This window comes from Lithobates pipiens, unplaced genomic scaffold, assembly GCF_037356315.1.
Source record: "Lithobates pipiens isolate NorthernLeopardFrog02 unplaced genomic scaffold, aLitPip1_a1.2 Scaffold_28, whole genome shotgun sequence".
NCBI classification, from domain to species: Eukaryota; Metazoa; Chordata; class Amphibia; order Anura; family Ranidae; genus Lithobates; species Lithobates pipiens.
The window spans coordinates 79809248-79825737 of record NW_027507789.1 but is presented as its reverse complement, the minus strand read 5'-3'; the positions used below and the strand labels follow the sequence as shown (position 1 = coordinate 79825737).

The window sequence follows — 16490 nt, the reverse complement described above, 5'->3', positions numbered from 1 at the left end:
AGCAGTGTACGTAATAAAGGTGAGTAGGTTACCTGGATTTAGACATAGAAAACTCTATAATCTAATTTAGCAAAATTAGAAAGGATAATATTGATACAGTATATACAGGTCGAGGTTAAGTGGAAATACACAAAATATCTATCTTACCTTTACATTATTCAATAGAGCGTTGCAAAGTAATACCAAGGCAGAATGACGAAATAGCAATTAGATGAGAATATTGCTGTAATCATGAAATATCAGCAACGACGTGACGAGATTTCTATCGTTTTTCAGTATACTTACGTGTCTTTAAGGATGAGAAAGTATAATAACTTGCAAAGTATGACATGGCAAAGTTGTTCCAGTAGCACTGAAAAGACTGATATTAGGTGAAATATACACATTTCGTTTACTATTGCAGAGTGATACCGGCTAAATGTTAATATCTTAATATGTGCTGCGTGTAAGGTAGAAATAAGATGGTTTTGTGTTTGTTGGTTTACCAGGATTTAGAGATATTAATCTGTTTATTCTAATAATAAATTTAGCAAAATAACTCAGATTAATATTGAGACAGTATATACAGGTCGGGTTTAAGTGTAAATACACAAAATATATATGATTGCTGCATAACACGAAATAACAGCAACGACGTGTCTAGGTTTTTATCATTCTGGTTCATTACGTGTCTTTTTAATAATGTAGTGAATATACTCCAAATATAGCATAAGGATGAGAAATGATAACACCTGGCAGAGGATGACATGGCAAAAAGACAAACTGCATTAGAATTGAGAATGTGAATTAGAGATGAAATGTCAATCCCCATTGGTTACACGGCTACATACAGCAAAGTGTGAGCTAAGCAGCTTAAAATTGCAAAGATTAAGTATTGCAGTTGAAAAAAGCGTTAGTTGCAGTAGCTTCAAAATGACTGAGAAATTCTTTGATTACTCTAAATGTAAAAGTTATCCCGGTAGCCACTGAGTGGTCTGATATTAGAGGAGTGATCGTTGTAATACAAATTCAGTTTCCTATTGCAGAGAGATACCAGCTAAATGTGAGATGAGCAATTAAACTGTTCACATCGGTAGCATTTCTTTACTCTTAATATGTGCAGCGTGTAAAGAAGCAATAAGATGGTTTTGTATAATCCTAAAATTAGCAGTATACGTAATAAAGGTGAGTAGGTTACCTAGATTTAGACATAGCAAACTCTATAATCTAAATTAGCAAAATTAGAAAGGATAACATTGAGACAGTATATACAGGTCGAGCTTAAGTGGAAATACACAAAATATCTAGCTTACCTTTGCATTGTTCAATAGAGCGTTGCAAAGTAATACCAAGGCAGAACGACGGAATAGCAATTAGATGAGATGATTGCTGTAATCGTGAAATATCAGCAACGAGTGACTAGATTTCTATCGTTTTTCGGGATCATTACGTGTCTTTAAGGATGAGAAAGTATAATTACTGGCAAAGTATGACATAGCAAAGAGACAGATTAGAGGTCGCATTAGAGGTGTGAGATAGACATGAAATGTCAATCCCCATGGGTTACTTTCATGTAACCATTAATACAGTTAACGCGGCTACATACAGCAAAGTGTGAGCTAAGCAGCTGAAGGGTATACATTATTTAAGAGTAAATTCACGTAGCTTGAAAATTCCAACGTGTAAAAAGGTTTTAAAAAGATGGTTTTGTGTGAATTTTGCTTTAACGTAAAATAAGCTGTAGACATTATAACTATGGTTAGGTTTACAATGATTTAGAGATAGTAATCTCTATAATATAATAATAAATATAGCAAAATAAATTTAGACTTACACTGCTTTTTTCACATTTTGCTGCGGTTAAAAGAAATGTTTTGTCACTGTGTTTTAACTGTGCCAGTTAAGGTGGAGAAAAAGAAGTAATACAGAAAATAGAGTAAACAGTGGAAACGTTTAATTCCTTATGTCATGACAGCTGATACAGGTTGAGCTTTTGAGACAGTTGTATAATATAGGCAGCCAATATGACATTAAAATGGCTAAATATTGCAGGGAGAAAATATCGCTGTTCAACGGTAAGAGATTGAAAGCTTAGCTTGAGAATGGGCGAGAAATAGTTGCGTTAGTCTAAAGTTAAAGGATATGCCGGTACCATTGAGAAAGCTTATATTAGACTAGTTGATCTTTGCTTTACACAATCCTATTATTATTTTATTACAATTCTAGTGCAGAGAGATAGTTAATGTCAGAGATACTCGGTTAATGTCAGAAGAGCAATAAAACTGTTTACATCCTTAGCGAGCGATAGTTACATTACTCTTAGTATGTGCGGCATGTCTGATAGCAAATGGATGGTTTTGTGTACATTTTACATTACCGTAAAATTAGCGGTAGACATCGAGGTGAATAGATTTAACCGGATTTTGAGATAGTACTCTCTGTTTTTAGTAATAAATAAAGCAAAATAAGTCAGTATGGTGTGTCGTCAATGGTGATATCAGCTGATATGGAGAATTAACAAATATGCAAAATACAGCAAAAGAGAGCAAAGATAAGTAATTTGTTAAGGCATTGACCGTTATTTGTTTGCCAGTACATGGTTTACTTTGATGTATGATAGTTTTATTGCATGCTTGAAGTGGATGATTATAATCGTGTAGTGAGTATAATCTATGTTTAGCATAAGAATGAAATGGCAATGAGCCAAACTCCATTAGAGATGTGAGCTAGATGAAATGATGAAATGTCTCTGTATATTCCACATTGTCTTCTGTTATCACTTAGCCTACCCTCTAAATTCACTAGCCTCTCTATATACACCAGCATGTTTACACTAGACGGTCTTCTGCATACAATAGCCTGTCTTCGAAATACACTAGCCTATGTTCTGAATGCGTATTCTGTCTTCTGTATGCATTAGTCTCTCTGTATAAACTAGCATCTCTGTATACCCCAAACTTTATCTGTAAACACTTGTCTCCTCTTTATAGCCTGTCTATAGCCTTTCTTCTGTACACCCTAGCTTCTCTGTATACACTAACCAGGCTTCTTTTTACAATAGCTTCACTGTATGCACTAGCCTCTCTGTATAATCTAGCCTCTCTGTATACCCTAGATAGTGTTCTGCATACACTTGCCTCTCCGTAGAAGCCAGCCTTTATTCTGTATTTACTAGCCTTTCTTCTGTATGCTGTAGTCTTCTATATATACTGGCTTCTCTGTACCCCTTGCATCTCTGTAAACTCTGTGTAAACTAGCCAGGCTTATGTATACACTCGCCGACTGTATACACTAGACTCTCTGAATACACTAAACTCTCTGTATACCACAGCCCGTCTTCAGTATACACTAGCCTTTACAAACTAGCTAGAATAAACCAGACAGTCTTCTGTACCCACTAGCCTGTCTATTTACACTGGCCTTTCTTCTGTACACACTATACTCTCTGTATGCACTACCCAGTCTTCTGTATACACTGTCAGCTTTGATGTATACCCAAGCCTGTCTTGTATACACTAGTTTCTCTATATGCACTGTCCTTTCTTAATACACTCGACTCTTTTTATACAATAACCTCTCTATATACATTAACATCTTTGTATATACTAGCCTCTCTTTAAACTAGCCTCTCTGTGTACCCCAGCCTCACTGTTTACTCTAGCATCTCTGTTATACACTAGCATTTCTGTATACATCACCCTTTCTGTTTTCATTAGCATCTCTGTATACCCAAGCCTACCTTATGGCAGCCTCTCTGTATACACTACACTGTATACACTAGCATTTCTGTATACATCCCCCTATCTGTATTCACTAGCCTCTCTGTATACCCCAGCCTGCCTCTCTGTATACACTAGCTTTTTTTCTGAATATAATAGTCTCAGTCTCTCTCTATAACCAAGCCTGTTTTCTGTATACATTAGCATGTGTCCTGTATACCCCACTAGCCTGACTAGCCTGTCTTCTTTATTCTCTTGCCTCTCTGTATACAATAGACTACTACTTTGTATACCCAACCGGTTTTCTGTATAAACTGGCCTACCTTCTGTATACCTTAGCCTCTCTGTATATACTTAGCTTAGCCTTTCTTCTATATACACTGCCATTTATGAGTTAAACAAAGAGTCTAGTGTAAATAAACGACAGGCTAGACTATAAAGAGAGTATAGGGTATACAGAAGAAAGCCTAGTGTATACAGAACACAGGCTAGTACCCTGAGCCTGGGTGAGAGTGAATGAGGAGCATTAGGAGGGCTTGGTCTTCCATATCCAACCAAGTCTTCGGCATGATGTGGCTCAACACGTTCAGCTGCCGAAAATAAGGAAAATAAGGTAAAGCGTGGGAGGCACACAACACCCACTGTAACAGTGCTAGGTTCCTGTATTACAGAAACAGAACACCAGCAATAAAGGGTAGCTTCAGGTGTATACTGTGCAGGAGGCACACAACACCCACACTCAACAACCACTGCAGATGCCTGTATTGCAGAAATCGAACACCAGTAATAAAGGGTGGCTTCAGGTGTGTACTGTACAGGAGGCACATAACCCCCACTCTAACAGTGCTAGGTTCCCAAGCAGTTCCCAAGCAGTAAAGACACTGTCCCTGCCTATCGTCCTCTTTCCCTGACCGCCGCAACACACCATACAAGGCCGCCACGCTGGCGGCCTTATATAGTGTGGGGTGTGTACTAAACCCCCCTGAGCTATAATTGGCCACAGGAATCCTGCCTGGACGGAGGTGACAGGAACCATTGATCGGGTTTTTGGAACCTCCAACAGGATGGAGGCTAAGTATTGTCTCCTGGGATTAGTTGAAGGAGTTGGAAACCTGGGAAGCAGCCAGATGGCAGTTCTGAGATGCCTATTTCAGGCAAGGGAACTGATTGCCCGACCCTGCTTAGCCTCCAATGTTGGCAATGACTTGTTTTTTTTGTTTATTTCCCAAGACGACCATGTTGGCGTTTGTCAAGATGGTTGAGATTGCCCGAAGAGATTGCCTACGGCCCCATCCCCTTGAAAGTGCCCCATCTTGTCTAATCTCGGAGGCTAAGCATTGTCGGGCCTCATTAGTGTCTTGATTGGGAGATCGCCTGGGAATACCGGATGCCGCAGGCTTCTTTTTATGTTGTTGGCTTTGACTGTTTTTTTTAGCTTGTTTCCCAAGGTGACCATCTTGGCCTTTGTCAAGAGGCTTCAGAGTGCCCAAAGAGAGTGCCTACAGCCAAATCACCCTGAAAGTGCCCGATCTTGTCTGATCTCGGAGGCTAAGCAGTGATGGGCCTGGTTAGTACCTGGATGGGAGACAGCCTGGGAATACCAGGTGCCGTAGGCTTCTAATTATGTTGTTGGCATTGACCTGTTTTTTTTCCCTTGTTTCCCAAAGAAATTCCCAAAGAAATTGCCAAAGGAATGGCCTACAGGCTAAGCAGGGTTGGGCCTGGTTTTTACCTGGATGGGAGACCGCCTGGGTTTTCCAGATGCCGCAGGCTTCTTTTTATGTTGTTGGTGTTGACCTGTTTTTTTTCGCTTGTTTCCCAAAGTGATCATCTTGGCATTTGTCAAGAGGGTTGAGAGTGCCTAAAGAGATCGTTTACAGCCGCATCACCCTGAAAGCACCCTATCTCTTCTGATCTCGGAGACTAAGAAGGGTTGGGCCTAGTTAGTACTTGAATGGGAGACGGCCTTGGAATACCAGGTGCCATATTCTTCTTTTTATGTTGTTGGCGTTTTTTTTCGCTTGTTTCCCAGGGTGACTATCTTGGCATTTTTCAAGAGGGATGCCCAAAGAGATTGCCTATGGGCACATCACCGTGAAAGCGCCCAATCTCCTCTGATCTCAGAGGCTAGAAAGGGTCGTGCCTTGGTAATACCTGGATGGGAGACCGCCTGGGAATACTAGGTGCTGTAGACTTCTTCTTATGTTGTTGGTGTTGACTTGTTTTTTTTGTTTATTTCCCAAGGTGACCATCTTGGCGTTTGTCAAGAGGTTTGAGCGTGCCTGAAAAAATCTACTATGGCTGCATTCTCATTTGATCTCAGAGGCTAAGCAGGGTTGGGACCTGGTTAGTAACTGGATGGGAGACCGCCTGGGATTTCTCAATGCCATAGGCTTTTTTTTTAAGTTGTTGGCATTGACTTATTTTTTTTGCTTGTTTCTCAAGGTGATCCTCTTGGCGTTTGTCAAGAGGGTTGAAAGTGCCTGAAGAGATTGCCTCAGGGCACATCACCCTGACAGCACCCGATCTCGTTTGATGTTGGAGGCTAAGAAGAGTCGGGCCTTGTTAATACCTGGATGGGAGACCGCCTGGGAATACCAGGTGTCGTAAGCTTCTTTTTATGTTGTTGACATTGACCTGTTTTTTTTCGCTTGTATCTCAAGGTGACTATCTTGGCCTTTGTCAAGAGGGTTGAGAGTACCCAAAGAGATTGCCTATGAGCACATAACCCTGAAAGCGCCCGATCTCCTCTGATCTCAGAGGCTAAACAGGGTCGGGCCTTGCTAGTACCTGGATTGGAGACCAAATGGCAATACTAGGTGCTGTAGGCTTCTTTTTATGTTGTTGGCGTTGACTTGTTTTTTTTTGGTTTGTTTACCAAGGTGACCATCTTGGTGTTTGTCAAGAGGGTTGAGAGTGCCTGAAGAGCTTGCCTATGGCCACATAACCCTGAAAGAACCAGATCTTGTCTGATCTCAGAGACTAAACAGGGTCGGCCTTGTAAATACCTGGATGGGAGACCACCTGGGAATACTAGGTGCTGTAGACTTCTTCTTATGTTGTTGGCGTTGACTTGTTTTTTTTGTTTGTTTCCCAAGCGTTGGCATTAGTCAAGAGGGTTGAGAGTGCCTGAAGATATCTCCTATGGCCACATCACCCTGAAAGAGCCCAATCTCATCTGATCTCAGAGGCTAAGCAGGGTTGGGACCAGTTTAGTACCTGGATGGGAGACCGCCTGGGATTTCCAGATGCCGTAGGCTTCTTTTTATGCTGTTGGCATTGACCTTTTTTTTTCCGCTTGTTCCCAAGGTGACCATCTTGGCGTTTGTCAAGAGAGTTGAGAGTGCCTGAAGATATTGGCTAAGGCAACATCACCCTGAATCTGTTCCATCTCGTCTGATCTTGGAGGCTAAGCAGGGTCGGGCCTGGTTAATGCCTGGATAGGAGACCGCCTGGGAACACCAGGTGTCGTAGGCTTCTTTTTTTTTTCAAATATCATTTTTTCTCCAAACAGGGGAAGACGGTCCCCCGAGTACATAATGCAACAGAGAAATACAGAGCAAAAAGCAGCTGAACAATACTTGATACAGGTATATTCGCATCCAGGGTCACACTAACCCCAGGTCCCTCCGGCATAATCCATCCAGAGGGGGGTGTGGGGCCGTCATTCCCAATTTTCCACTTTTTCCAAAAGAGAGAGGGGGTGAAGGGGGTGAGAGATAGGGGAGGAAGGCAGAAAAGAGAAGGGGTGAAAGATCAAGAAAGGAGAAGAGGGGACGAGACACGATGGCAGCCACTGCCCAAGGGGCCAGTCAAGGAAAGCTCAGAGCACTAAGGGGATAGCAGGCGACATTCTTCCAGCGAGAATATAAAGGTATTCCAGATGTCCCAGGTTTGTTTAAAAAATTCTTGTTTACCCTTGTGATGTGAGGATCAAGTCCTCCACTTTTTTAATGTCCTCTATTTTCCTAAGCCAGTGAGTAATGAAAGGGGGGGAACATTTTTTCCAATAGAGGGATGCAAGATTTCGCCGCATTTATCACATGCCGTAAAATTTATTTTTTGTACTTCTTAATGGGAATCTGTGAATGGTGCAAGAGAAAGAATGCAGCCTCTTCCGGGATGGAGAAGTGTGTGAATTTTTGTGTTATGCATTGGATCTCTGTCCAGAAGTCCACCAAGCTGGGGCAGGACCAAAAAATGTGGAGCAACATGCCCTCTTCTTCTCCACACCTCCAGCATATATTCGAGGAAGAGGGGAAACATTTATGCAGCTTTGATGGTGTCAAATACCACCTGTTGAGAAGTTTAAAATTTGTCTCCTGTATCTTCGTGCACAGCGAGGTTTTGAGAGCCAAAGTGATAATGTGCTGTCTCTGTGCTGAGGAAAATGAGCAATTAAGGTATTTTTCCCAGTTGGACAGACAGGTTAAGTGTGGGTAATCTGTTTGAGAGAGAATGTGGGCTAAAGGGCCTTCACTCCTGCATAGAGTCTCAAACTCCATCTGAGGGCGGGCGAAAGTTTGAGGATTGGGGATGGAATGGAGAAAATTATGTTGTTGCACCGCTCTCCAAAAAGGCATTTGGAAAAGCCCTGTTGGATCTGTTAGGGTTGAGAAAGAAGGCCATTTTCCGTCAATGACGAATTTAGATGCATCTTCTAGGTTGGAATTTCTAAGTGGGTCCCCGGTTCAAAGTTTGGATGGCCACGTATAGGGAATAGGGGGGAAGTCAAAGACATGAGTGTGTTTTGGGTAGCGATCAGGTGACTGACTTTCAATGAAGCCCCTATAGTGGGATGTGACGTCAATTCTGTGGGTAAATCCTTATAGCACAACATGGCGCTTCTTAGCGGAATTCGGGAGTGAGATTGTTCTAGTTGCACCCAAAGCTTAGAAAGTTTGTTTCAATTCCAGTCCAATACCAGATGGGAGGCCAGGTAGTAGCGTGGCAAGTCAGGGAGAACCAACCCTCCCTGTTGTTTAGACAATGTCAGCTGTGACCGCTTAAGTCTGGGATTTTTGTGGGCCCAGTTTAATTGAGTGAGCAGGGATTGAGCTTGCTTAAAAAATGGGACTGGAATTTGGATCGGGAGAGCTTGGAAAAGATAGGTAAATTTAGGTAGTATGTTCATTTAAATGAGATTGCATCTCCTGAACCAGGAATGGAGGCCAGAATGCCACCCGTGAAGCAAACTACAGATCTTAGTGATAAGGGGTGGTGGGAAGTTCAACATAAACGTACGTGCGATGTCCGGTGGAATGTAAGTACCTAAGTTCTTAAGGGCTGTATGGGTTCATTTAAATCGAAAATTGGACTGCAAGTCTAGTAACGTTTGCGGGGGGACTGCAACCCCCATGGCCTCTGATTTCAAGAAGTATCCTGTATATCTGGAATTCTGAAGGAACAACCCTGTCTGGTCCCATTCCCGATGTCAAGGGGAGATGAGAGCACCCCATTCGCTTTGACTTGAGCTGAAGGGAGCGTGAGTATATCTTACTTATCCATGCCAGCATCCGTTCACTCAGACCTATATGGCGAAGGACCGAGAAGATGAATGTCCATTTGACCCTATCAAAAGCCTTCTCGGCATCAGTACTCACGAAAAGACAAGGGGTCCCAGATGACTTTGCTTTATGGACCAGGGTAAGCACCTTAATGGTGGTGTCCCTATCTTCCCTGGTGGGAATAAAACCTAACTGGTCAATGTGTATAAGGGACTGCAAGTGCTGTGCCAATCACGTGGCGAGGATTTTAGAGAATAGTTTTAGGACCGAATTTAGGAGGGAAATGGGTGTGTAGCTCCCACATAGGCCCGGGTCTTTGCCCTCCTTAGGTATCAACGAGATGTGGGCGCTAAGGGTATCCTCAGGAAAATCCCCATTCGAGCTCAGAGTATTAAATAAATTCACCAAGCGTGGGTGAGAATAGGGAGGAAGGTCTTATAGTATTGCACGGTATATCCGTCAGGGCCCAGAGCCTTACCCACCTTCGGAGGTCCCACGGCCGTCTGGACTTCTTCCAGTGTGATCGGGTCCTCCAAGTACTCCCGTGATTCCGATGAGAGGGGTTGGTACACCAGAACTGGTTACATATCTGTCTATATTGTCCTGTCCGGACCCTGAATCGGGCAGGTTGTAGAGATCAGAGTAAAATTTTTCAAAGACTTTGGCTATTTGGGTTGGGGTAGAGGCCCTCTGACCATTCTCATCTATCAACTGTGGTATGTAAGAGGCAGATTTCAACTCCTTTACCGACCTGGCTAAGATTTTTCTGCATTTGTCCCCTGACTCTTACGTCAGTTTATGACAAAACTGGAGTGCTGCTTTCGCTTTATAATTGAGTAGGTAAGTAATCTGGGTACGGAGTGTCCCCAATTCAATCTCTAAGGTCCGTGAGGGGGCATGTTTATGTTTCGCTTCCACAGAGGCAAGTTCACGAAACAGATTAGCAAGCTGTTCCTTCTGTGTTCGTTTGATGCGCGCCCCATGCCTGATAAGTACCCTGCGGAGTACTGACTTGTGAGCCTCCCAAATTATCCCCAGGTCGCAGTCCTGAGTTTCGTTTTCTTGGAAATAAAGGTCCAATTCCATGGTCACATCTGCTAAAACTTCCGGTATCTGGAGGAGGCTCTCATTAAGGTGCCAGAATAGAGACCTAGGTGAGGGGTTCCTAGAGAGGGTGTAGGTAAGGGCTACAGGTGCGTGGTCGGACCAAGTAATATGGCCGATGGAGGAAGAGCTCACCAAGTGCAGTTGGTCATGTGGAATCAAGAAGAAGTCTATCCTCAAGTATGATTTGTGAGGGGAAGAGCAAAAAAAGTAGTCCCTTTCCCCGGAGTGTTGCAGACGCCAGACATCAACTAATTGGTCATTCAGTTAACACTTAGTAATCCGCTTTCTAGAGGAAATGAGGAGCAAGGAGAAAGAGGCAGAAGTGTCAACCGATGGCGAAAGGGGACATTAAAGTCCCCACCTAATATCAACTGGCCCTCCCGAAAGTCACATAATCTGTGCAGGGTAGTTCTGAGGAACGTGTCTTGGTGATCATTGGGAGCGTACACAGTGGCAAATGTAAAAAGGAGCTCTCCAATGTGACCCCTAAGAAATAGATATCGGCCCCCAGGGTCCACCAGAGAATCCTGGAGAACCCAGGGGAGCCTGCTAGAGATCAGAATGGAGACTCCCTTGGTCTTAGAGGAGGGGTTAGTAGAGTGGTAGACCTTAGGGAAGGATCTCGGCCATAGAAAGGGGAGGCTAGTATTTTTAAAATGTGTTTCTTGTATAAAGGCCACATCAGTACAGGAAGTCTTCAGTTCTCACAGGAGGATCCACCGTTTTTCAGGGGAGTTCAGTCCCGTAACGTTTAGAGAGGTGACCTTGACTGAGTCTGCCATCGCTCCTCGGGGAGAGGGAGGGGGACGTCAGAGAAAAGCAAAGAATGTTGAACCAAGGTAGGTTTTGGGTAGGTAATGGATGGCGGGAACTAAGGGGGAGAAAGGAAGGGCAAATGGAAGGAAAGGTAAGGGGAAAAAGAGGCCGGACACCTCAACCCCAGGGGGAGAGGGAAGTTAAGGGTTGTCCACACTCAACAGTACAGGAAGGGTATACTAAAACAGCACAATTATGCTATAACGCTTACCAGATGTACACTGGGTTCAAAGCGCCGCCCTACTTGGGTTGGTGGGTAGACAGGTCGGAGAGGGAGCCCACGGATCCTAGTCCCCCCAGTCCTGGCAGTGGTAAATTTCACGTCTGATACCGGTATGCAAATAAAAGACAATCAGTAACATCATAGAACCAAAAAACAATAGTATATACAAAACAGAGGTAGAGCATATAACTGTCAGCACTGAGGGGTCTCCTCGGCTCGCCCTAAATGTAGGCATGCACGAGGGAGCCCATCACATCAGAAAAGGCATCACAGAATGGGATCCACCACCGCCCGTCCCATACCCCAAAAGTACATGCAGTCCCCGAACAAATGCATTTCTCCCTTTGGCAGATTGTCCTCTCCTTACCCGCTCTCCCCTGTCCACACCCCGGGGGGAAAGGGGGAAGGAAGGGGGAAAATGGGGGGGGGAGGGGGAAAGGGGGAGGGAAAGGGGGGAGGGAAGAGAGGGAAGGAGGGAGGGAAGGGGGGGCAGTAAGGGAGAGGGGACAAACATGCGGAAATGTCAAATCCTTTAGCGCACTCCCACCAGCAACCACCCGGACCCCATAAATTTCAACTCCTCCCCTCCATGGTCACCACATCAAGATGAAAGGGAGCAGCCCTGGTCGGTGCATGGAAAATCCAGCAGGCAAGTGGCTGGGGCCACCATCCCTCCATCCAACGGGAGACTTCACCCGAGCAGCAGTCCTGGGGCCCGCCAATTAGTGTTTCTCCTGCATCGCCATCGGGGGCTGTGTAGAGCATCCGGAGGGAGGCTGGGATCGCCCAAACAGTAAGGGGTAAATCCTCCAGGGGGGTCCAGAGTCAAACTGGAGGGAAGCAGTGTCTTGTATCAATAGGCTCAATAAATAAGTCATCCAGGGTGTCCCCGTAAGCTGCAGAAGGCAATGTCGGCAAAGAGTAGGTGGGGACCAGAGGGGGAGGGGACGAGGGGCGCAACCAGGGGGAGGGGACAAATATGCGAGAATGTCAAGCCCTTCCAGTACAGCGCATTAGGTATCACTCAGACCCCCCCAAAGTGCAACTCCCCCCTCTAAGGTCAAGACTCCAGAAGGGAAGATGAGCCGCCCTGGTTTGTACATGAAAGAACCTGCTGCCAAGGGGTTGGGGGCATCATCCCATCCTCCAATGGGAGATGCCACCGGCATGACAGCCCGTGTCCTGTCAATTGGTGCCCCTCCGACAATGTCGCCGGGGTATATGTGGAGCATCCAGGGGGATGCAGGTACCACCCAAACGGTGAGGGATAAAGCATCCAAGGGGGACCGGTGTCAGACATGAGGGTAGCGGTGTCTTGTACAAGTTGGTTAATTGGACAGGTCATCCAGTGTGTTCCAGTGAGCAGCGGAAGGCATGGTCGGTAAGGATTATGAATGGGTGGGGGCCAGGGAGTGCATAAAATTGCCACCAGATGACCGGGGCAGAGAGGGCAAGGGCATGAAAGTCAGATCTGGTAGGTGGGGGGGTGAGGAGTGTCCCTCATATTACTCACGTTGGCCATGCCTTGAAGCTGAGCGCTCTGCATACCCAGGACTTTCTTCTGTATAATCTAGCCTATCTGTATACATTAGCCTGTCTTTTGTACACATTAGCCTCTCTGTATAGTCTAGCCAGTCCTCTGTACACACTAGTCCATCTGTATACACTAGTGTATACAGATAGGCTAGATTATACAGAAGAACGTCGTGGGTATGCAGAGATGGAGGCTAGGGTATACAGAGAGAGAGGCTAGAGTATGCATACTTGCTAATGTATACAGATTGAGTAGTGTATACAGAAGACCGGCTTGTTTATATAGAGAGGCTAATGTGTGCAAAAGACAGGCTAGTGTATACAAATAGGCTAGATTATAGAGAAGAACATCTTGGGTATGCAGAGATGGAGGCTAGGGTATACAGAGAGAGAGGCTGCGTTACACAGAGAGGCCGGTGTATGCAGACTTGCTAGTGTATACAGACGGACTAGTGTATACAGAGAGGCTTGGGTATACAGAGAGCTAATCTATAAAGAGAAGCTAGTATATACAAAAGACATCCAAGGGTATACAGAGATGCTCGTGTATGCAGAAGACCGGCTAGTTTATATAGAGAGGCTAATGTGTACAAAACAGAGGCTAGTGTATATAGATAGGCAAGATTATACAGAAGAACGTCCTGGGTATGCAGAGATGGAGGTGAGGGTATACAGAGAGAGAGGCTGGGTTACACAGACTTGCTAGTGTATACAGATGGACTAGTGTATACAGAAGACTGGCTAGTTTATACAGAGAGGCTAATGTGTACAAAAGACAGGCTAGTGTATACAGATAGGCTAGATTATACAGAAGAACGTCCGGGGTATGCAGAGATGGAGTCTAGGGTATAAAGAGAGAGAGACTGGGTTACACAGAGAGGATGGTGTATGCAGACTTGCTAGTGTATACAGATGGACTAGTGTATACAGAGAGGCTTGGGTATACAGAGAGCTAATGTATAAAGAGAAGCTAGTGTATACAAAAGACAACCAAGGGTATACAGAGAGGCTCGTGTATACAGCAGATCGGCTAGTTTATGCAGAGAGGCTAATGTGTACAAAAGACAGGCTAGTGTATACAGATAGGCTAGATTATACAGAAAAATTTACTGGGTATGCAGAGATGTAGGCTACGGTATACAGAGAGAGAGGCTGGGTTACACAGACTTGCTAGTGTATACAGACGGACTAGTGTATACGGAACACCGTCTAGTTCATACAGAGAGGCTAACGTGTACAAAAAAAGGCTATTGTATACAGATAGGATAGATTATACAGAAGAACGTCCGGGTTATGCAGAGATGGAGGCTAGGGTATACAGAGAGAGAGACTGTGTTACACAGAGAGGCTAGAGTATCCAGACTTGCTAGTGTATACAGACGGACTAGTGTATACAGAAGACCGGCTAGTTTATACAGTAAGGCTAATGTGTACAAAAGACAGTCTAGTGTATACAGATAGGCTAGATTATACAGAATAACGTCCGGGTTATGCAGAGATGGAGGCTACTGTATACAGAGAGAGAGGCTTGGTTACACAGAATTGCTAGTGTATACAGATGGACTTGTGTATACAGAGGACCGGCTAGTTTATACAGAGAGGCTAATGTGTACAAAAGACAGGCTATAGTGCATACAGATATGCTAGATTATACAGAAGAATATCCTGGGTATGCAGAGATGGAGGCTAGAGTATACAAAGAGAGAGGCTGGGATACACAGAGAGGCTAGTGTATGCAGACTTGCTAGTGTATACAGACGGACTAGTGTATACAGAGAGGCTTGTGTATACAGAGAGCTAATGTATAAAGAGAAGCTAGTGTATACAAAAGACAACCAAGGGTATACAGAGAGGCTCGTGTATGCAGAAGACTGGCTAGTTTGTTGGCATTGACTTTTTTTTTTTTCCTTGTTTCCCAAGGGGACCATCTTTGCATTTGTTAAGAGGGTTGAAAGTGCCTGAAGAGATTGCCTATGGGCACATCACCCCGAAAGCACCCGATCTCGTTTGATGTTGGAGGCTAAGAAGAGTCGGGCCATGTTAGTGCCTGGATGGGAGACCCCCTGGGAATACCAGCTGTCGTAGGCTTCTTTTTATGCTTTTGGCATTGACCTGTTTTTTTTTCGCTTGTTTCCCAAGGTGACCATCTTGGTGTTTGTCAAGAGGGTTGAGAGTGCCTGAAGAGATTGCCTATGGCCATATCACTCTGAAAGCACCCAATCTCGTCTTATCTTAAAGGCTAAGAAGAGTCAGGCCTGGTTAGTACCTGGATGGGAGACCACCTGGGAATACCAGTTATTGTAGGCTTCTTTTTATGTTGTTGGCGTTGATTCGTTTTTTTTCTTCGCTTGTTTCCCAAGGTGACCATCTTGGCATTTTGTCAAGAGGGTTTAGAGTGCCCAAAGAGATCGCTTACAGCAGCTTCACCCTGAAAGAGCCCTATCTCTTCTCATCTCGGAGGCTAAGAAGGGTTGGGCCTAGTTAGTACCTGGATGGGAGATGGAGTATTCTTCTTTTTATGTTGTTGACATTGACCTGTTTTTTTTCGCTTGTATCTCAAGGTGACTATCTTGGCACTTGTCAAGAGGGTTGAGAGTGCCCAAAGAGATTGCCTATGGGCACATAACCCTGAAAGCGCCCGATCTCCTCTGATCTCAGATGCTAAAGATGGTCGGGCCTTGCTAGTACCTGGACTGGATACCACCTGGGAATACTAGGTGCTGTAGGCTTCTTTTTATGTTGTTGGCGTTGACATGTTGACATGTTTTTTTTGTTTGTTTGTTTCCCAAGGTGACCATCTTGGCGTTAGTCAAGAGGGTTGAGAGTGCCTGCAGAAATCTACTACGGCCACATCACCCTGAAAGCACCAGATCTCGTCTGATCTCAGAGACTAAATAGGGTCGGGCCTTGTTAATACCTGGATGGGAGACCACCTAGGAATACTAGGTGCTGTAGATTTCTTCTTATGTTGTTGGCGTTGACTTGTTTTTTTTGTTTGTTTCCCAAGGTGACCATCTTGGCGTTAGTCAAGAGGGTTGAGAGTGCCTGAAGAAATCTCCTACGGCCACATCACCCTGAAAGAGCCCAATCTCATCTGATCTCAGAAGCTAAGCAGGGTTGGGACAAGTTTAGTACCTGGATGGGAGACCGCCTGGGATTTCCAGATGCCGTAGGCTTCTTTTTATGTTGTTGGCATTGACCTATTTTTTTCCGCTTGTTCCCAAGGTGACCATCTTGGCGTTTGTCAAGAGAGTTGAGAGTGGCTGAAGATATTGGCTACGGCCACATCACCCTGAATCTGTTCCATCTCGTCTGATCTTGGAGGCTAAGCAAGGTCGGGCCTGGTTAATGCCTGGATGGGAGACCGCCTGGGAATACCAGGTGTCATAGACTTCTTTTTTTTTTCAAATATAATTTTTTCTCCAAACAGGGGAAGGCGGTCCCCCGAGTACATAATGCAACAGAGAAATACAGAGCAAAAAGAAGCTGAACAATACTTGATACAGGTATATTCGCAACTGTGAATCTGCCTTCCATCAATCATAATGATTCGAGGCACGGATAAAGTACTGTACCAAGATCCAGGGTCACACAAACCCCAGGTCC

At 44.6% G+C, this 16490-nt stretch overlaps 5 pseudogenes; all 5 read left to right on the top strand.

The window, feature by feature from the left end:
- The first annotated feature begins 5195 nt into the window (after positions 1–5195).
- On the top strand, positions 5196–5314 carry LOC143937379 (5S ribosomal RNA; annotated as a pseudogene).
- Positions 5315–6838: 1524 nt separating this feature from the next.
- LOC143937070 (5S ribosomal RNA) lies at positions 6839–6958 on the top strand (annotated as a pseudogene).
- An 8114-nt stretch (positions 6959–15072) lies between these two features.
- LOC143937161 (5S ribosomal RNA) lies at positions 15073–15191 on the top strand (annotated as a pseudogene).
- Positions 15192–15723: 532 nt separating this feature from the next.
- LOC143936554 (5S ribosomal RNA) lies at positions 15724–15842 on the top strand (annotated as a pseudogene).
- A 98-nt stretch (positions 15843–15940) lies between these two features.
- Positions 15941–16060, top strand: LOC143936636 (5S ribosomal RNA; annotated as a pseudogene).
- Positions 16061–16490: the final 430 nt, after the last annotated feature.